Source organism: Leptonychotes weddellii, chromosome 3, assembly GCF_054177405.1.
Source record: "Leptonychotes weddellii isolate Sample4059 chromosome 3, ASM5417740v2, whole genome shotgun sequence".
Taxonomy (NCBI): Eukaryota; Metazoa; Chordata; class Mammalia; order Carnivora; family Phocidae; genus Leptonychotes; species Leptonychotes weddellii.
Genome location: NC_138371.1, coordinates 145,009,837 through 145,033,054, shown reverse-complemented (window position 1 = coordinate 145,033,054; position 23,218 = coordinate 145,009,837). Strand labels below are relative to the sequence as shown.

Here is a 23,218-nt window from a genome sequence, read left to right as displayed (position 1 = left end):
AACATCCAGCAGCGCTCCTTCCCTCTCTAGCACCTGTCCGGCACTCCTCTGCTCCTGGGACAACCCCCCATTCATCACAGTGTGCTACTGTCTCTGTTTTCATCATGATCACGAGGACCAGTCCCTTGAATTCTTATGGAAAAAAAAAAAGTCCTCTGTATCATTATACTTGATTTCATTCTGGTTTCTCTCTCGTGACCACCTCCTTCCAGTTACAATGTCCCAGCTCTTCCAGGTACGCAGGACCGAACTCCCCTGCCCTTTAAAGGCTCACACGGGGTCCTGGCAATCATCAGTTTTGATCAAGCTTCCCCCAGGATTTATGCCTTCTTGTTTTCCCTGTCCCCTGCCAAGGGGAAAACCAAGCAGTCTCCAAACTTGGTAGTGTTGCTCATCAGCCAATGAGGAAAGACTTTCCAGGAATGGGAGGGAGAGGTCTCAGTCCTTCTCTAGCCATACTGTTCTTTTATAATGGAATTCTGAAGACAAGAGTCTGCGGCTTCCCCACTGCTTTTGTGTAGAAACCCAGGGAATAACTCTTACAGTGGAAATTTCAAACCAAGAAGGGATGGCAACATCTAGAAAATGAGGCCATTTAGACTCTTCCTTCTAGAGATTTCTTGATTCTGTTTGGAGTTTGAGGTCTGTTTGTTTGTTTCTCCCAATAATTTTCTGGAGTGAATTTCCTCATGATAGCCCTAAATTCCCCCATGCCTGGCTGCTGACTCTGACCCTCATCCAATCTGATATCAAAAACAATCCCCTTTCTTGATTTGAATTGGAATTATTCATATTCCCCAGGGATAGGGTGATCAATTAATATATTGTCCAGATAAGAACACATTAGAGCACACAAGAGAACTGTTAATAATTCAGCTGGGACAACAGGTATAAGCCAGATCTCCCCTGAGCAAGCCCTTGGTGAGCAAACCCTATATGATTACCCAAAGGACCTAACACAGAGCCTTGTCCACAACAGATGCTCAGTAAATATCACTTCACTGATTGGATCCAATGTGTTGTGTCATCTTTCTGATGTTCGGTTAATGCGTAATACATTTTAAAATTCCAATGTTTGTCTTTTTTTTCTTCTGTTTTATAACTCCAATTGTATGCAACAAGATATGACAGCACATTCTTCCCTGAACAATCTTAAATGGGCCCTATCAAACCTTTTTCTAAAAAGATACTTTTAGCTCTCTTTTCTAATGTACTGGAAGGAGGCAATCTTCTTTTCATGCCCAGCACAGCCATGGCTCACGGTGCCATCTGAAGAGTGTAGCAGCTCCAAAGCATTGGCTGCTGGGTAAACTGGTGTGTTTGCCTCTTGCCCATCTACTGGTCCCCATAAGCTGAAAGAATGTCTCCCTCTCATCATTTTCCTAAGGAAAAGACTTAAGGATGGCCTGACAGGAGGTGAAGTAAAGATCCGTATGCAGCGTTTTATTAAGATTGATGGCAAGGTCCAAACTGATATAACTTACCCTACTGGTTCGATGGATGTCATCAGCACTGATAAGACTGGGGAGAAATTCCATCTGATCTATGACACCAAGGGTCACTTTGCTGTTCATTGGATTACACCCGAGAAGGCCAAGTATAAGTTGTGCAAAGTGAGAAAGATCTTTGTGGGGACAAAAGGAATTCTTTATCCAGAGACCCATGATGCTCACACCATCTGCTATCCTGATTCCCTCATCAAGGTGAATGACACCACTCAGATTAATTTGGGGGCTGGAAAGATGACTGATTTCATCAAGTTTGACACTGGTAATCTGTGTATGGGGACCAGAGGGGTGAACCTGGGAAGAAACTGGTGTGATCACCGACAAAGAGGGACACCCTGGTTCTTTTGATGTAGTTCAGATGAAAGATGCCAATGGTAACAGCTTTGCCACCTGGCTCTCTAACATTTTTGTTATTGGCAAAGGCAACAAACCATGGAGCGCTCTTCCCTGCGGAAAGGGTATCTGCCTCACCATTGTTAAGGAGAGAGACAAGGGACGGGTGGGCAAATAGAGCAGTGGGTAAAATGGTCTCTAGGTGACGTGATTGGAAGTCTTTATACTTAATGAAAGATAATGCAGCGTGATTAAAAATAATAATAATAAATAAATAAATAAATAAATAAATAAATAAATAAATAAAAAAGATATTTTTAAGCATTCCACAATGTGTGCTGTACGAGGCAAGGGGATACAGCCACGAGCACAGAGGATCCATGGTGAGTCCTTGCAGGGAAGGTCTACTGCAGGCCACGTGCAGGGACACAGGTGATTATGGTGAGGATGGGAACTAACGTGTATAGTGGATAATCCCATACTCTTCCTCCCCAGTACAACCTACCACCCTGTCCTCAATGTTCCTTTACCTGTTGCTCCTCCCTCTTCCTTTCCCTGTTCCCACCACAGAACCCAGGACATCACTAAGGTCATTCAACCCCACTTCCTAAATATCTCTCAAATCTCTTCAATTTTCTTCTTCCCACCAGCTCTCTTCCGAGGAAAGGAAAGCTGAACCATTTTTAAGCATTCACAAACTGCTAGAATCTTATTATAGGAGATGATGCCAGGATGACGTGGGAGAAGGGGATAAGGCATTAGAAAGAGCCCCACAGGAAACCATGTTAAAGAGAAATCACAAAGAAGGTTGAGAAGTGGAGAGAGTTAGATAGAAAATCTGCAGAGTACACTGTCATGGAAACCAAAGGAAGAGTTTCCAGAAGGAGAAAGTAGTCAATAGTGTCAATACTGCCAAGAGATCAAATAAGAACTGAGAAGAGAACACTAGATATAGCGAAGTTCATGACTAGAGATTATTTTTTTCAAAATCAAAGTATTGAATGCCTACTAGATACAGGACCTTCTTTAAAGAACACAGAGATTTACAGATCTGAGTTGCTTTTTTCCAGAGGCTGATCATGTAGTTTATAAGCAAAATTGCAAAGGCACCAGAAATATTCCCTTCCTCTTCTACAGCCAAAAAAACCTGTAAATACTACAGTACATAATGAGCCAAATGAGTGGTACAAATACATCAAGTTCTCTGGAACGAATACTATAAATCAGGAAGTTGTGTTTTTTCTGATAATCTGTATTTTAAGATTATTGTTAATACCCTGGAGCACTTCCAGGTAAAACAGCCAAGATGGAGAATGATTTAGAAACCATTTTAATAGAAAATGATTTTTTTATTTTTTATTATTTATTTATTTATTTTTAAAGATTTTATTTATTTATTCATGAGAGACAGAGAGAGAGAGATAGAGGCAGAGGGAGAAGCAGCCTCCCAAGGAGCAGAGAGCCCGATGCGGGACTCGATCCCAGGACCCTGGGATCATGACCTGAGCCGAAGGCAGACGCTTAACCATCCGAGCCACCCAGGCGCCCAGAAAATGATTTTTTTAAATAGAAAACCATTTAATACAACCCGGTTTGTATCTGGATTAGTCAAGATAGCTATGGTAGCATTCATCAAATATTCAAGGGGCTTTGATATAAAAGAAGAATGATATTTCTTTTGTACTGCTCCTGAGGGCAGATGAAAAACAAATAAGTCACAGGCAGGCAGAAATTATCTTAAAATTAGAGACAGAGACAGAAGGAGAGAAAGAAGGAAGAAGGAGGAGGAAGGAGGAGGGGAAAGAAGAAGAAGAAAAGGAAGAAGAAGAAGAAGGAGGAGAAGGAGGAGAAGAATGGGAGGAGGAAGAGGGAGAAGGAGAGAGAGGGGGGAGAGGAAGGAAGGAAGGAAGGAAGGAAGGAAGGAAGGAAGGAAGGAAAGGGAGGGAGGAAGGCAGGCATGCATTCTTATCAATAATAGCTTTTCAAAAATGCAATGAGCTGCCATGTATATGTGTTCCCCATCTTGGACATGTTCCAGCAAAGGTCAAAGGGTGGAAAGGGGTGAGCAAGAGAAGGAAGGGCATTTCATGTAGAAGGACAATAAGCTCAACTTGCTGGAGACGAATTTTCATGTGAGGGTCCAATGTCATCAAAACCAAACTCACAAAAGCTTTCAATGCCAGGGTGAGGAATTTGGGCAGAACTTTTTGGGAACAAGGAGCTATCAAGGAAGGAATTTTTTTCTGCAAGGAATTACAACTTAATCAAGGAGAGCTTTAAGGAAGTTTGTTCTGGCATTTACTTAGGGCAGATTAGAAACGGGTGAGACTGAAAAAAACCAGGAAATTATTAGGAGGGATAAGAAAATGAGAACCTAAACTCAGGGAATGGGACTAAAATTGAAGGTCAGAATAATGGAAACTTTTGGGAAAGAAGAATCCACAGTACTTGGTGGCTGGTTATGTTGGGAAAGAGGCAGAAGGAAAAATCAGAAAAATGAATGAAAAGGTTTGAGTCCCTATAAGAGGGATGGTGAGAGAAACAGTGCCTTTAAGACAACAGGGTCAGGGAGTGTAATCGGAGACCAGTCACAGTCCCAAGGTCCCAAAGTGGGAAGCCAGTCTAAGAACTCTGGCCAGGACGACATCTCCAATTCAGGTAGCGTCTCACTCACATCCAGTGGAATATTACCAGCTGCTCTGTCAGAGGAAATTGGGTTCCCTGATTTTCTAAATGAGCCAAGCTGTTGGGCTGGCAACGAACACACATGACAGGCACTTAGCCAAGCATAAAGCCACAGGTCTAAAACATGTGAGTGTGTAGATAAAATATCTCCAGCCTTTAGCAACCTGCTAAGGGGAACTCACAGAAACAAATGAGAAAGAAATCTCCCCGCAAACTCCAGAGTCATCTATTCTTTACCCTGCTGTCTTATATTAAAAACATGCATAAATCTATTGTGAGATCTACTTTTTCTCTTACTGGGAAATAGGACAGAGTGGGATACTCTAAAGCAAAAGCATTTTTTTGAGGTGGTACTTGAGATAATATGCGGGGAAGAAAGCCCTTCAACATAACTTAGGCTCAGTCTATGTAGAAAAAGTAAATATAGAAGCAGAGCTGATGAATTTGAACAATGTAGGGAACCCGACTGGATCATTCAAACTCCTAAAGCTGCTTTTTTTTTTTTTTTTTCTCAACAGTGGTTGGTTTTATTTTGTTTTGTTTTTGTTTTTGCTTGGATTATCTGGGCAATTACCTCAACTCTCTATTTCGCTCTGGTTCCACAGACATAGCACTCTAAGTGTTCTATTTTTATCGCGTTCCAGTAAGGACTGAACACAATGGAGCTCATTGAAATGAGCCTCACTGAAGGATTAAGCCAGTTGAAAGGATATGTTTCCTGCACATCCTATATTTTCCATGATGCAGAAAAATGAGCAATTCCCTGCCCTTGGTCTGCCCTCTCCATTAACAAGACTTTCCTCCTCAGAGGCAAGGGTAAAGCAGAGAGCCACATTGGGGAAAATGTTTGTGTTGATAAGGGCAAAGTGTCTGCAAAGTGCACCTAATTGATCCAAGTCAGACACGAGTCTTTAAGTTCTCTGGAAGGCTGAACAGGGTTTCCCTTGCGTCGTGAACTTCCCTAAGCAAAGCTGAAATTCAGTGACTCCCTGCAGTTCTTGGGGCCAGCTCCAAGATTGCAGCCAGGAGCTCCGAGTTGAAATCGCTTGCACCATAAGCTCTGATACCAATGGGATTCAGTGGCTGGGAACAGCTGGATGCTTTGGAAGGCAGTTTTCTTTCTTAGCTCTCTTTAGGTCCAGTGACCTTGGCCTTTGGTTTTCCTCTCCATATAAAAACCACTCTTTCTTTTCAGTGAGCTGGAGACAAGCACCATGGGTGCATTTTTCCATTTACAGGAAGAGAAAGGATGGTACAAAGGGACAGAACACATTCCGGCTGCTGTTGAGGAAGCGGGGCAAGGTGCAGAATGGGGACATCCCTTCTCCAGGCCCTCCCCCCTGGGCCTGGACCCTGCCACAGCCAGCTCCGGGGAGCTCAGAAATTCAACTTGAAGAGCATACCCCATACCCACCTCATTCCCACAGTATGGATGGGGACTGAGGTGAAACCCACACAAATCCTTTTAGCACCTTGGAATCCCTATTACCCAGAGAGGTGAAGACACTGAGGCACTCTAGCCTGGCCTCCCAGCTTAAGGACTTTGCATCACAGCTTATGTATCCAGTGGTCACTCCAGAATGGCTCAAGGCTGGCTGTGTGGTTGGGAGAACTGGCACAGGACTTTTCTTAAAGCTGAGTTTTTATAGCAATCACCCTGTTTTTATTTGGGTTGAATTTTAAAATCAATGAAACTAGAAAAGAGTTCTAAAGATGCTTTTGTTTAAAATCCAAGTAGAATTGAGGCTAAGTCAATCGTCCATAGTGTTGGGGGCGCCTGGGTGGCTCAGTCGGTTAAGGTCTGCCTTCGGCTCAGGTCATGATCCCAGAGTCCTGGGATCAAGCCCCACATCGGGCTCCCTGATCAGTGGGGAGCCTACTTCTCCCTTTGTCCCTCTCCTCCTCCCCAGCCCCTCGTGCTCTCCCCCAAATAAATAAAATCTTTTTAAAAAATAGTCTATAGTGTTAACTGAGGTCCAGGTTAAAGCCTCCCCAAGCCACAGGTTTTATCCCAAAAGAGAACTTCAAGAAAAATCCTTGTGGGGCGCCTGGGTGGCTCAGTTGGTTAAGCGACTGCCTTCGGCTCAGGTCACGATCCCGGAGTCCTGGGATCGAGTCCCACATCGGGCTCCCGGCTCAGCGGGGAGCTTGCTTCTCCCTCTGACCCTATCCCTTCTCATGCTGTTTCTCTCTCTCAAATAAATAAATAAATTAAAAAAAAAAAAGAAAAATCCTTGTGAAATGGTGCCCAGAATCCATTTAAAGATGTATAAACCTCAGAGAAATGACTGGTCTGGGAAGGAATCAGCCTACTTATGACAGCAACATACTTTACAATAGTTCTCAGAGGGGGCTGACAAGGCAAGCAAAGAAAGAACTTTCTTAAGTAAATATCAAATCAATTAAAGGAACAGATCCATGGAAATAAATCATTTACAGAAACAGGTCCTACCTGCGGTTTCCAACACAAAATACACTAAATGCTACACCTCCAGTAACTAAATAAAAATGGATTCCGAAGTGATTCAGTCTCCACATGCTGAGTAAGAGGCAAACTGCTAAAGCAAAGTCTGCAAAACAAAGGTTTTCAAGATATAAAAATTCATAAACCTTTCTTATCAGAAAAGAGGGGAATGAATATTGTGGCATTCTTATAGCATGTTTGCTTTAGCATTTGTCCTGTGGTTACTCTGTGCAGAGGTAAGGTCTGGTATGCAGTGGAATTATTCCCCCCCCTCCTTCTGTCACAAGGTCTCCTTAAAGGGCAATTTCTTTCTTTAGTTCTTTAAATGCTTCCAAAAAGATATCTTAAGGTCAAGAAACTCCAACAATGTGCAAATATCTTTCAGGAGTAGTCGATTTCCCCCTAGTACCCATTACGGGAAATTTTATTGTAGTCGGTCTAAAGCACGTTAATGGAGGGTCATGCTTCTATTTACTCTGGGACGGTAGTAGTCACCGGAAACAGGAGGAAGCAAGGCCTCAGGGCGCTGGAGCTCTGCACTCGGGTCAGGCCACCATCTTCTAGTCTGGATTCCAGATGATGTCGAAATGACATTTCACTTAATTCATCAGCGATATATATATATATATATAGTCTTTCGAAGCCTCCTCCCAAGACTTACAATCTTTTCACATTGGCGAAGTCTTGATTATAAGATTTGGAGTGATGTAACATTTCTGTGAGATCTTGGTAGCCATGGATTTTTTATGTTCTTTGCCAATTAGTCATTATGAGATGGGGTTTGATAATATTTTTCTCCTCAAACATCCTCTTAGTAACTGAAATCCGATAAACAGAGTAATACATCTTTCTCCAAACAAATTAGGTAAATTCCCCCAGTAATATCAGCCATGTTCTGGTATATTCAACAAATATTTATTGGATGTCATCATGTACCCGACACGACGCAGGGCATTGGCAGGACAATAGTGAATAAAACAAACTAGTTCTCCTACAGGGATAGTGGGAGAGAGTGTCCTTGTAGTCATAGAATAGCTCTGTATCCTGATTGTGGTAGGTTATATGAATTTATAGATGGAATAAAATTGCATAGAATTACACACATACGCACATGCACACACACATACACATGAGTGTATATAACCTGATGAAACCCCCATGAGGTCTGTAAGTCTACACAATAGTATTGCAGCAATGTCAGCTTCCTGGTTCTGATTATGTACTATAGCTGTAACATATTCTTTGGGGAAGCTGAATGAAGAGTACATAGAACTCTATATTATCTTTGCAACTTTTATGAATCTAAAATTACTTCAAAATAAAATGCTTAATTGAAAAAAAGAAGAAAAGCCTTTACATGGAGCTTGCACTTTACTGGGACAGAGAAGTAACAAGTGGATTAATGAATAATCACAGATTTTTTATGTTTATTTTTTATTGAAGTATAATTAACATACAGGGCTATATTAGTTTCAGGTGTACAATTTAATGATTCAAGAATTCCATACATCACTCAGTGCTCATCACGGTAAGAGTACTCTTAAATCCCTTTTTCTATTGCACCCATCCCCCCACCCACCTCCCCTCTGGCAACCACCAGTTTGTTCTCTGTATTTAAGATTCTGGGTTTTTTGTGGGTTTTTTCGTCTCTTTTTTCTTTGTTTGTTCATTTGGTTTTTTCTTCAATTCCACATATGAGTGAAATCATATGGTACTTGTCTTTCTCTGTTTGACTTATTTCACCTAGCTCTATACCTGGTCCATCCATGCTGCAAACGGCAAGGTCTTAATTCTTTTTTATGACTGAGTAATATTCCTGTGTGTGTGTGTGTGTGTGTGTGTTTACCACATCTTTCCTATCCATTCGTCTATTGATGGACACTTGTGTTGCTTCCATATCTTAGCTATTGTAGATAATGCTGCAATAAACACAGAGATGCATATATCTTTTCGAATTAGGGTTTCGTTTTCTTTGGGTAAATACCCAGTGGTGAAATTACTGGATCATAGGGTAATTATATTTTTATTTTTTTGACGAAACTCTATACTGTTTTCCACAGTGACTGTACCAATTTACATTTCCACCAATGGTGCATGAGTGTTCCTTGTTCTCTACATCCATACCAACATTTCTTTATTTCTTATCTTTTTGATTCTAGCCATTCTAATAAATGTGAAGTGATATCCTGTTGTGGTTTTGATTTACATTTCCCTAATGATTAGTCATGTTGAGCATCTTTTCATGTATCTGTTGGCCATTTGTATGTCTTTTTTGGAAAAATGTCTATTCAGGTCCTCTGCCCATTTTTAATCAGATTATTTGCTTGTTTGGTGTTGAGTTTATAAATTCTTTTTTTTTTTTTTAAAGATTTTATTTATTTATTTGAGAGAGAGAGAATGAGAGAGAGCACATGAGAGCGGGGAGGGTCAGAGGGAGAAGCAGACTCCCTGCCGAGCAGGAAGCCCAATGTGGGACTCGATCCAGGGACTCCAGGATCATGACCTGAGCCGAAGGCAGTTGCTTAACCAACTGAGCCACCCAGGCGCCCGAGTTGTATAAATTCTTTATATATTTTGGATAGTAACCCTTTATCAGATATATCATCTGCAAATGTCTTCTCCCATTTCATTTTGTTGATGATTTTCCTTGCTGTACAAAAGTGTTTCATTTTGGCGTAGGCCCAACAGTTTGTTTTTGCTTTTGTTTCCCTTGCCTCAGGAGATGTATCTAGAAAAATGTTTCCATGGCCAATGTCAAAGAAATGACTATGTTTTCTTCTAGGAGTTTTATGGTTTCAGGTGTCACATTTAGGCCTTTAATCCATTTTGAGTTGATTTTTATGTATAGTATAAGAAAGTGATCCACTTTCATTCTTTTGCATGTAGCTGCCCAGTTTCCCCAGCACCAGTTGAAGAGACTGTCTTTTCCCCATAGCATCTTCTTGCCTCCTTTGTTGTAGATTAATTAACTATATAAGCATGGCTTTATTTCTGGGCTCTCTAATCTGTTCCATTGATCTGTCTATTTTTGTGTCAGTACCATACTGTTTTGATGACTACAGTTTTGTAGTACAGCTTGAAATCTGGAATTGTGAGACCTCCAGCTTTGTTCTTCTTCCTCAAGATTTTTTTATGTGGTATATGAAATAATCAAGGAGCCCTCTCTTGGAAAGGGCAATCCGAGAAAAACTCTGAAGGGGGTTACATTCAAACTGAGACCATAAAAATGAGAATGAGCCAGCCAGGCTTAGAGAGACGATAAGCAAACACAGTAAAAGTTCCTGGCTGGAGTAAGTCAGGATAACCTTCAAATTTGTGACTTTACTATGGCAAAGCCTTGAAGGATAGCCAGATTTCAGTGGGATGACCTTATATCATGGGAGTGTTGGGGCCCTAACAGAGAGGAAGGATATAAAAAGAATGCAAAAAATTCACAAGTACAATAGTCATTAGCTCCAGTAGATGGCAAGTCATTTAAATATCTTAAACTATTTAAGACTCAAAGAAATGCAAAATTCAATCAAGTGATGAAAGCAGGCCAGGCCACGATTGCCAAAACGACTGAATAGATGGACTTATTAGGAAATACATCTCTTGAATCCAGCATTGAGGAACATGAAACCACCCCAACTACAAATGAAAGCAGGGTATCCCAAAGTCTCTAAGAATATAACTGCATTGAGAGGAGAAAAAAAACTGAGATATAATCTTGTCCACATGCAGTAAGCATCTCCCAGTCTTGGAACAGTTTCCAATTAAGTAGAGAAATTGTTAAGAAAATCAAACCCCGATGAATAATATTTCTATGTTTAAATCTAGCTGGACATGGCATGTGCCTGTAGTCCCAGCTACCTGGGAGGCTGAGGCAGAAGGATCGCTTAAGCCCAGGAGTTCTGAGCGGTAGTCCGCTATGCCCTTCCGGTGTCCACATCCGCACTAAGTTCGGCATCCATAGTGACTGCCCTAGAGCAGGAACCAACCGGTTGCATAAGGAGGGGTGAGCCCGCCCAGGTCGGGACCAGAGCAGGTCAAAAAAACTATGCTGATTCATGGTGGGACTGTGTCTGTGAACAGTCACTGTACTCCAGCTGGACAACATAGCTGAACCCTGTCTCTTTTGCCCCTACCTGATTTAGAGAATCCTGTGTCTCCTAAATAAGTAAAGAGCAGAAGTTAAAAAAAAAAAAAAAAAAACAATCTGAGCTTGCTTGGTTATTTTAAGTATTCATGATATGAAAGAAAATTTGACCTATGACAATAAAGGGTCAACCTTATAAATTTAAAATCTGTATGACAGATTTAGACTTGTTGAAATCTAACTTTATGCATAACATTAGAATATTTAAGGTTATCCACATTTGTGTTCAATTAGAAGAGTTATTTAAAACTTAAGAACTTTATCATGCAACTGTAGCAGTTACTAAGAAAATCACATATATTAAATTTATAAATGCAATTTTAAATGCTTAAAGGTTTTTATTTTACAAACATTTAAATTCCTATAAAGTTTGGTTAAAATTTGCTAGACTTTTAAGTAGAATAAGATTTATAAGCTAAACTTAAAAGAGTAATTTAAAGGTATAGTTGATAAATGTAATATACTGAATATTAATTTTTATATATCTAAAGTAAATTCTGAATCTTTTCTCTGCATAAAAACCATCCTCAAAAACAAAAACAAAAAACTCTTATATTTATAGCTTGAGTACCAAGCTACTAAGAGCCCTGGAAAAAAATTATGACATATAGATACAGTGGAACAAACAAATTTTTGCCTATGTATTAAAGGAAGCGATTTATGCCAGGGAAAAGGTGTTTTCTTTAAAAAAAAAAATCAATTAACAAAGAAAAGATCCCCTCAAGGTCACAATTTTTAAGCACATGCATTAGCTCCTTCTTCTGGATTCCTTAATGCTGTATATGTATTTTTTACTCTATCACTTCTTACATTAAAGTGTAAGTTTTTGTTACATATCCTTTTCCCACTTAACCATAAGTCCCTACTAGGTTAAGATTCATTTCTTATAGGGGCACCTGGGTGGCTCAGTCATTAAGTGTCTGCCTTTGGCTCAGGTCATGATCCCAGGGTCCTGGGATCGAGCCCCGCATCAAGCCCTGCATTGGGCTCCCTGCTCCGCGGGAAGTCTGCTTCTCCCTCTCCCACTCTCCCTGCTTGTGTTCCCTCTCTCGCTGTGTCTCTCTTGTCAAATAAATAAATAAAATCTTTAAAAAAAAAAAAAGAATAATTTCCTATTTATCACTGTATCCCAATGACTATGACACTGAGCATCTTAAGGTGGGTAAAAAGCTGCCATAGATGTCTCTCATGGACCTGGAATTCATTCTAAGATTTTCTTCCCAACGGCCCCTTCAAAAACTCAGACACCAACCCATTTGGCTTCATGCCTTAACTTCCTAGACCCATCCAGCCCTTTTTGGGATCTGTGACCTAGTTTCAAATTGTTTACCCTGGCCCTGACCTGGCACTCACTGCCTGAGGACACAGCTTCTGGCATTTTCCCACTGACTCCACCCACCCCAACCACAGAGCAGGACCAAGTCTGTCAATGAAGAGCATCAGACATTCAGAGCTTGGGAGAGTATCTGAAAAATAATAGTGGCCTAATAAGTGTTTAAAGACTAAACTCATTTAATAATTGTCTCACATTTCCTGAACACCTACAGTGTTCAAGATGCTATGCTGAGAACAGGGATATTAAAAACTAATAAGATGTGGTACCTACAGTCAAGAAGTTAGTGAACAACATTAGTGCTCTTATAATTATCTTTGAAGTGCATAAGATCATAAGACAAGAACACAACCCAAAATGGAAAGAAAGGGTAATATAGGAAGGATTTCTCATAGCCTGTGGCCCTATTCAATTTTGATGGCTAGATCTTGTAAGGCTTTGTGTCTGCTTCAATGTCAGGAAGTTAAAGGGGTCTACCATGACTTAGGGAATAGTGTTTGAGGCTCTTGACTGTGATTGGGAATACAGAAGGATGTGGTGGTCTTGGACCATGGTGATTAACTCAGTTTGGGACATGTTGAACTTGAAATGCATATGGGATAATCAAGTGGAGATGTACAATACACAACTGGATAAAAGAATCTACCGTTTATAGGAACTCCATGATCTGGAGTTGTAGATTTAGAAGTCATCAGCATACTCAGCCTTGAAAGTGAATGAACTGTCCCAGGGATAATAGGAACAGTGAGAAGAGAAGAAAGCACAAGAGATACTCTGGGGACCATCATATTAAAGGGCTGGGCAGAAGAGGAAATCATTAGGGAACCAAGTAGAGAAAACCTGAGATTAAAACAAAACAAGAAAACTAAAACAAAAACCAGGAAACAGAAGTTGTGGTGGACATTGTTGGTTTCCTAACAAGTATCAATTTCCTATTCTCCTTCACATAATTTCCCCCAACCCCCTGTGAAGTGCATAGGCCTCTAAGAAGGCTAAAGGTCTCAATTCCCAGGACTGAGCTAACTAGTCTAAAGATAATCTTACCCCCTTAGCTGGGGACTATGAGGAACAAGTAACTCAATGACATTCAAGAAATTTTGATGAAATGGGTGAAGTTGGTCAAAAGATACAAACTTCTAGTTATAAGATAAGTAGGTACAGGGGATGTATTGTGGATGGTGACTGTAGTTAACAATACTGTACTGCATATTTGAAAACTGCTAAGAGAGTAGATGTTAAAAGTTCTCAATGACTCTTAACTCTACAGAGCAAACTGATGGTTACCAAAGGGAAGGTGGGTTGGGAGATGGGTGAAATAGGTGATGGGGATTAAGGAGTGCACTTGTGATGGGCACCGGGTAATGTATAGAATTGCTGAATAACTATATTGTACACCTGAAACTAATCTAACACTGTATGTTAACTATACTGGAATTTAAATAAAAACTTAAAAATAAATAAATAAAAGTGTTCATCACCAGAAAAAAATTATAACTGAGTGATGGACATTAACCAAACTTATTGTGGTAATCATCTTGCCATATATACATATATCAAGTCATGTTGTACACAGTTAAACTTATACAATATTACACATCAATTATTCTACTAAAATTGGAAAAATATATATATATATTTTTTTAAAGATTTTATTTATTTATTTGAGAGAGAGAATGAGAGAGAGCATGAGAGGGGGGAGGGTCAGAGGGAGAAGCAGACTCCCTGCCGAGCAGGGAGCCCGATGCGGGACTCAATCCCAGGACTCCAGGATCATGACCTGAGCTGAAGGCAGTCGCTTAACCAACTGAGCCACCCAGGTGCCCCGGAAAAATATATTTTAAAGAAGAAAATAAGAAGTGTAATGGGACTCCAGCGAAATTCTTCATTATTCTCTTAGAAGAACTTCAAGAAGCAACACTTTCCCTTCCTCCAGGTGGCATCCTCAGTAACTATGAAACCCAGACTTGCTGCAGCCCTCGCTCCCCGCCAGTCTGAGAAGGAAACCAATGGAAAGAAGAGAACCAAGCCAGAAGAATCACAGATATCTGGAGCCAACCCTGATATTTGCTCTACCTCTGGACTTCCATTTGTGCGAACTTCCTGTGAATTTCCTTATTGCTTAAACCAATTTGGCTTGAGTTTTCTGCTACTTTCTTCTGAAGCAGCCCTAACAGACGGATACAGTTGTGTCATAGAAATCAAAGGAGGCAGGACCTTCAGCAGGAAGCGATCGAGGGTCTTGAGGGGTGCCTAGAAGCCAGGTGAAGAAGGGCCGGAAATGCCTGCAAGAGCCTGGGGACCAGAAGGTCGTGAATGGGCAGTGTCTGTGGTGGTAGCTGAGGTGGGCCAAAGCCCAGACTGCAGTGGGTGGAGAGCTGGATGGGAAGTGAGCACTCAGAGCAAGCAAAGATTCCTCCATAGTGAAGTTTGACTGTGATGTGAAGAGAAAGTTGCAATGAGAAGCCACGACAATAGAGGTATGTCATGTCGGGGAAGGCTTTGAGTTGTTTATTTTGAAAATAAGAGCTAATTGGTGGATGAATCAACAGGTGGATCTCCGAGTTTCCTGCCTACCATGTTCTCCCCTCCCCAGAGTTCATGGGGAATCCCAGGGGAAAGAGGAATTCAATAGCTCAGTAACTCAAATAGTTCCTCATCCTGGATGCAGCCGTAAAATTTCAGAAAAGCAGAAGTAGTACCCCGGCATTTCACATTCCAGCTTTTGCATTCGAAGGGCAAGACCAAAAATGCAGAGTGAATCTACTAAAGCAATTCATTAGAAGTAACAAAAAAAGGAAGCACTTGAGAAAATGTGTACAAGAAAGTTCACCACAACTTTTTTTATAACTGAAATATTGGGAGGAGAACACGAATGATTTATTACTAGAGAAATGGTAAAACCCCCAAAAAGGTGCATTGACTACTGACTCTGCAGCATTAAAAAGCAATGAGCTGGATCTCTGTGTACTGATATGAAAAAATGCAGGTGAAAACATTAAATTATGGAACAATATGTGTGATACGATTAGACATATGAAATTCAAAACAGATAGAATTGTTTATGCTGATGCAGAGAATAAAGGTCAAGGAGAATATACAACAAAATCTTATCAGTGGTTATTCCTGGGAAGGAAGGGAGATACGGCGTTCAGGGTAGGGAGGGGCATTTTAGGAAAGGGGAATTTCTTTTCTTTTTTTTTTTTTTTTAAAGATTTTATTTATTTATTTGAGAGAGAGAATGAGAGAGAGAGCATGAGAGGGGTGAGGGTCAGAGGGAGAAGCAGACTCCCCGCCGAGCAGGGAGCCCGATGTGGGACTCGACCCCGGGACTCCAGGATCATGACCTGAGCCGAAGGCAGTCGTTTAACCAACTGAGCCACCCAGGCACCCAGGAAAGGGGAATTTCATATATGTTGTATACTTTTATGTAAGTTGAATTTTTACAGGGGTAATTTATTTTCTTGCATAAAAAATGATAAAATAAGTGCTTGAAGAAAAGTGTGGCATTTGAAAGGCAGGAACTAAACTTGTACCAACCAGCATATTACATTTCTCCCTTAAACAGGGAAAAGGAAAGACCACAACATTGATCATTTTTAATGTCTTTATCTCACATCATTAATGCCAAATGGGTAAGGTTTTGTATGCTTTTTGGGGGAAAGCATTTTTAAAATTAATTAGTTGTTGGATGTAAAACTGTTGGCATCAAGTCAAGTTTATCTGTAAGTAATTCCATACTTACCATCTGGTTAAATTTGGCATTGCTTATCTTCAAATTGTAAGACTGCTCAAATAAAACTAGTTGCTGTTTCAGGAAGACTCCTGTGTGAGCACATTTGCAAGTGTGAAATGTACATGGGGAGGCTGACTGGGGAGGCCAAAAGGCTCAACTCTGTCCAGAAACAAATCTCATCAGTAGGCCAAGCAATTCAGCTCAATTCTCTGACTTGGTTCCTCATCCAGGAAGTAAGAGAAGGGTAAGCCACATGAATGGGAGTACCACTCTCTGTGATTTCTTATTCAAAAGTCGTCTGACGAGATGGTTTCAATAAGCAGAAAACCATCAAAACGCCTAGAAGTGAGACACTGAGAAACCAATGCTCAGATAAAGAATTTGCATATGTTCTAAATAAACATACAACCATTTTATAAATATATTGTCAAAAATTTCCTGTTTCTGTGTAACTATAGCTATTATTTCAAATCTTATAATTAAATATATATGTAATTAAATTAACTCAACAATGCCTTTTACTCAAGCTATCAGTGGTTTACCAATCAACCCTTGTTCATTGATTAGTTATCAGCTCCTAATCACAAAGGCCACATATTCTTTCCACATAGTTACTTTACCAAGATGTCAGAGTCACTTCCTCAGTCTCACAGAGAGAAAACTATCTGAGTGCCTGAGGCAGACAATTCAAGAAATGCCCAAATATGAATATATGTCTAAATTACTTTGAGTCTGGAACACAGCAACAAATTTGGAAACATTTTTTAATCACTGAGAGAAAGAAAAAAAAATGGCCAAAAGACTAAAAAAAAACTAGGCAAGACTACTTTACCTAAGGTCAAGTCAGTCCTATGAATGATAGCTTAGTCAAAATAAGACATAAAGCCAGGGTGCCTGGGTGGCTCAGTGGGTTAAGCATCTACCTTTGGCTCAGGTCATGATCCCAGGGTCCTGGGATTGAGCCCTGCATTCAGCTCCCTGCTCAGTGAGGAGCCTGCTTCTCCCTCTCCCTCTGACCCCCACCTCATGTTTTCTTGCACTCTCCCTCAAATAAATAAATAAAACCTTTAAAAAAAATAAGGCATAAAGTCCAGAATATATGAATCAAATAATTTTAGTATATAATGATCTATAATCATTGTATAAAAGAATATAAAGGAAGATTTTCAGTGGCAACATATATACCTAGTCAACAATTAAAACATATATTAAGCATATACCACATATAAAACTGGTCATACAGCAATAAATAAAACAGATAAGACCTCTGTCCTCCAGGAGCTTCCAAATTTTGAAAATTGACAACTATTATCCGAGACAATCAAGTCTCCTGTCTTAATACCAAACACCTTTAATTTTCTATTTTTAGAGTTACTTCTACAAAGAAATAAGTCGAATTTTTGTTTTATTTTTATTAGAAACTAAATAGAAGAGTATATATTGGTTTCATTTTAAACATTCCCCCTAAATAAATTCTTTATATACATACCCAAAGTTCTGTAATATAGAAGCAAACAGTTCTGATAGCACTATAGTGTCTATTTAAAGGAAAATAGGGAATACACTTATTCCATAAGACCAGACAGAAACAAACTTATTTACTTACTTACTTACTTACTTACTTACTTATTTATTTTAAGTAAGCTCTACGCCCAATGTGGGGCTTAAACTCACAACCCTGAGATCAGGAGTCGCCCCCTGATTCAATTTTTTAAATACAAAATTCACATGATAATCCCATTTAATCTATAAAAGTTCTTTTTTAAATGGTTCTGTGTACTGCTGCTATTATAAACTGCAGGGCATTCATATAAATTTCTTCATTACTTTGGAAGTTTATTTCTTATATTTATTCACTTACCACTGAAACTTAAATTCTTCTCAATTTTTAATACTAGAGAATTCTTTCTTCATACAGCAGTTACTATAGTACAAAAATGCCATTACTGATTATAAACACTTTAAGTTTTAGCTCCATAAACCCAGATTTTGTTAAAGGACTACGGGGAGAAAGGCAATGCCCTATTCTCTCCACAAACTCTGTATCTGGTGGATTTTGCTTTAAAATATTCTAATAATGCTGAATATTAACTATAGGTTGTAATTTGATATTCACAACTTTGTAACAATTGGCATAACAGTCAGAAACTGTCTCCAAAGAAACCAACCAATGGTCCAAGAACAGGAACAAAAAAACATGGGCTGAAATTAATGCTGAGATACTTTCTTTGAAATACTTCCAAAGATTAGCATGAAAAGGTGACCCAAGAAGAGACAGATGGACAGAGAATCTACTCCTTATTTAAGGGATGAAAAATCTGAGGACTAGAGGGGCAGAGTAGCCTCCTGACCAGAGATCCATAACTTGCTGGGTACATGAATGGGACAAGAGCTCAATTCTCTGTATTTCTAGCACCTGCCACACCAAGATGTGGGGAAAAGGTAAAAAATAGAGGAGTTCAATCACCCCCCCACACACATTCACTCTACTTCCCTCTCTCTCTTTCTCTCTCTCTCTCTCCATCTGTATCTTCCATGACTCTTCTTAGTTGTCCAGAATGTATGCCTTTCCCACTACTTGTACCTGAAGTGACTATTTTTCATTTATTCTCTGTCCAATATCAAAGAGTTTAGCCAGGATATATTTACCTAAATCTCCGTTCGATGTTTTTTTTTGTTTTTTTTTTAAATTATGAACCTAAGAACTGCTTTTTAATGTAGAGGTACAAAGTAACATTAATTCTTAAATGTGCCCTAGTGATTTAGGTTGAGCTGATTGAATTCCATATAAGTTCTATGCTTTAAAAAGAGTTACAACTAAGCAATGTTATTCAAACAATAAAATGACTTTAGATAAAGCAGGGACCATAATAATCATAATTTTTAAACCTTTTCTGAGCATTTTCCGATACAATATTTAACTAATTTCTTCTCAGCATTTTTCCCCATTTGTTAAAATTCACGCATGGGTTGGGTTCTAAGAAAAACAGAAAAGGAAACATGGTCCTTATCAAGTAGAATCACAATTTCAATTTGAAACACTAAAACAGAATGTCCTGTGAGTGTGATTTTGCCCCTTCAAAGCAGGGCTCCTTTTGATGTCATGGGAGAGTTCAGTGAGGAGGGATGGAGAAGTGAGGAAGAAAAGCAGAAAAGATGAACAGTGACTAGAAAGTGGCATCAAATTTCAAAACTGGGATGCTGAATTGTTCTTACAGCCCTCAAATTCTGAAATGTAAGAGCCTACTGATTCCAAGCATACTTGAAAGGAAAGAGGCTAGGTCCCCAGACCCCTGAAGGCTTTCATTGATAATCAGGAGAAAGGTTTTAAGGCGATCAAACCAAGAAATCTCGAAATGTTGAATCATGTGATTTAAAAAAAAAAAATGGAAGAAACTACTTTCTACATAAACAACACTCCAGGAAAACAGTAAAATTAGGAAGACAGAACACTGTGATGGTCCGATTTTGGAAAAAGTGAAAAGTGGCTTTTTTCATAATAAAGTTTTAGGCTCCAAAGGAGTTTTATTTTAAGCTGTGAATGTATATAATACTAAATAATAGTGTTTTCTCCTCTGCCAATAAAAAATAAAAAATAGAAACTTACATTCTTGGCCTTTTTCTTCTAATTGCTAAGCTTTTAGGAACTCATACAATCCATTCCAGGTTGATCCAAAAACCAATGTCATGGGGCAAATGTGACACAGGAGTTCCAAGACCAAAGACAGGCCCAGGCCCAGGCCTACCGGTCTTTCCTTCCTGGTTCCTCTTGGCACCACGAGAGAGCCTAATAGGGTAGAGGGGAATTTTGCTTTCAAACCGTGCCTTCCAGGCAGAGCCCTGGCCTGTTGTAAGGGTTGTCTCATCTTCATTGCACCTCTTACCCTTCCCAGATGGTTGGATCTGCTGGAGCTAAAGGTTCGTACAACCCAAAGACTCCTGGTGGGAGCATCATTTGCAAATTGGAGTCAGGCTAGACACTGAGGGAGCAGTGTCTGTAGGAAATGTGTAAAAAGGATACGGGTGGTGCATTCAATCCACAGGCAACTAGACCCAATACCAAGAGTTTCCAAAGCAATAAGAATTCAAAAGCATTACCTGGCGTCCCATATTGATAAGAAGCCATGATAATGACTGCATAGTAAGTGGTTGAGAGAGAAAGAGAATGAGTGATTAAATCACACTAAACCATTTGAGGCTGTCTTAAATGACAGGTGAAGTAACAAGGCAGGTATTTCTAGGTCCTAGCTGTACAGTGTAGTCATATAGGAAAGTTACAGTGAACCAGGCCAGCAGAGTATTTCCATGTTGTCTAATTTAGCTGGTATAGTCTTCCATCTTGTTGCCACCTTCAAGAAGAAAGAAAGAAGAAAGAAAGAAAGAAAGAAAGAAAGAAAGAAAGAAAGAAAGAAAGAAAGAAAGAAAGAAAGAGAAAGAAAGAAAGGAGGGAGGGAGGAAGAAAGAAGGGAGGAAGGGGGGAAGGAAGGAAGGAAGGAAGGGAAGAAGGAAGGAAGGAAGGGAGGGAAGGAGGAAGGAAGGAAGAGAGGGATTGCAAGGGAAAACAAAGTAATGGAATATACCAATCACTTTTCTATCTTGAAGAAGAAGGGAAAAGCCAATCCATTCCAGCACCTGTTCAATGTTTTCTCATGTAATATTTCATAAAAATAAATACATCAAACAATAATTGAATACTAAAAGTGACCTGAGGAGCTACAGTTTAACCCTATACCCTTCAGAATTGATCTGGTACTCTGCACTGATTTTTTTAATACCTAATTCTATGTCTTAATCTAAATGGGTTTCATAGAGTCAAAGTAGCAAGACATTTTTTTTTAACTATTTATTTTTTTTAAGAATCAGGGGATTTTGGATCTTTGGGGAGATTTTTAAAAGTCTGTATTATAAATTAACTTTTTAAGGGCTGCCAAATATATCATTACAGGCATGACTCAAGGGTGTTCTGTTTTCTAATGGAAACAGAAAATACTTGAACTCTTGGAATTGCAGAGTCTCTATTTTGAAAGAAAGGAAAAGACACTGGTAATGCCCCAGCACAGCCACAAACAGAAGTGCATCCTAAGGGCCCGTCACTGCCCTACATGTTTTACATACATTATCACATTTGATCTTTGCAATAACCTGTAGGGCAGACACCTACTCTACAGATGGGGAAACAGGAGCTTACAAAGATTAAGTATCCTGTGCAAGTCACTCCCAATCGTAAATGGACTAAACTCAAGTCTATGTGACTCCAAAGACTAGATGTATATTCTTAGCCACTATTCTCTCTTCTTCCTCATACCATCAGGTTCAACAGCAACAACAACAACAAAAAAACCCACACCCACCTTCAGAAATTCATGTTCTCATAGAATCATGGAATCTCAGAGTGGTCACCCCCCTCTACCATATTTTAAGTCCCTCAACATCCCAAATATCATTTGTGTTAACTATCTAGGCTCAGCTCATCCTGTGGGGATGTTTAGTAGAAGAGGAAAAGAAAAGGGAGAAAAGAGTTGTGGATTATCATGGAACATCTCCCTGTGATATTCCCTTCATCTGCATACTTATTGGGAGAGTGGGGGAGGGGAGCAAGAGTCCCAGATAGTAATGTAAAACTAGCTCTCTCTTCAGCTATTAATAAGTCAGCTTTAAGACAAGTAGGAGCCTCATATTAATTGAATTATGCCCTTGTAGTTGTTCCCAGACATGGAGAAAGAATAATGGTGCTTATGAGCCTCAGACCAGAGGAAATATTGGAAATTGGTCAATAAAATAGTGATGTTTGTCTCATTTGCATACAGAAACTTTGAGACTATACATCAAAATTTATGAGCCCAGATTACTCAACCTTGCAAAGGCAAGCAAGTCAACCTCAAGTGGGAAATAAAATCCCATAAATTGTGTACCGTGAACTACATTTTCAAGGACTCTCGGGACAACAGTCAGAAGCTTAAAGCAAAAAACGAATTAGGGAGGGTTTGTAGTTAAAGATGGTGGACTAAACACACATGTTTATCTTCTCTCTCTCCTGAAACTCCCTAAAACTTCAGTAAAGAGACTTTCATTAAGAGCATCATTCCCAAGGGCAATGGGAGAAGAGACACAACGGCAAAACACTTTTTAAAATTTAAAATAAAGGTTGGAAAGTAGAAGGACAAATACTGCTAAAATAAAGTAAGGAGTCCAAGAAAGCTGAATCCTAAAATCAACAGCTGAGGGAGTCTAGCAGCAACCCGATGTGCTTCCCATAGAGTTTCTTTCAATCCTTAAAAATTGGCAGAACCGGGTACCTCTGGAAACAGGGGCAAAAATAAGAGTGAAACAGAATGGGAGAAAAGCCTGTTTAAAAGAAATCAGACCCCACCCCTACCCCTCTCCTGGCTCACCCTTTGACCAAGCAACTGCTTCTCTTGCCCCTCCCCCTCCCTAGCAGAACCAGTGGAGGTCTCTCCTCTGTTGGGGGGGGTGGGGGGGGCACAGGCTCTGTGGATGGGGCATGATGCCCCATTGAGAGCAAAGGCATCATACTAAAAGCAAGGGGATTAAGTGATTTCTGTGCCAAGGAGGCAAACATTACATACTGATTGTTGAGACCTCACCGTCCTTTTCTCCAACATGACTCCCAGAACTGGCAGCCAGGATCATAGTCCCTCTCCCTGTTATTCAAGATACAGTCTGTGGATAGTAGCAGCCGTTAGAAATGCAGAATCTCAGCCCCACCCCAGACCTACTGAATCAGAATCTGCATTTCAACTGTAACTCAGGTGATTAGCATATACATTGAAGTTTGAGCAGCATGGCTCTCACAGGAGACTGGACTGTTTACTGTAAAAACCCTCAAGGAAAAACCGGAAGATTCAGACATCAGGGTTATTATACCCCAAAATGACCCAGCCAACCACCCTATCATGCAGCCTTCGGTCAAAAAACCCACCCATATGCTCAGCATTTCCAATCAGCTTTTTAGGGCCCAGTGTTAAATATGATCACCAACGATGTGAGGAAAATCTCTACTGTG

At 39.9% G+C, this 23,218-nt stretch overlaps 1 pseudogene; it reads left to right on the top strand.

The window, feature by feature from the left end:
* The first annotated feature begins 217 nt into the window (after positions 1 to 217).
* Positions 218 to 2,053, top strand: LOC102749879 (small ribosomal subunit protein eS4, X isoform-like; annotated as a pseudogene).
* The last annotated feature ends 21,165 nt before the right edge of the window (positions 2,054 to 23,218 follow it).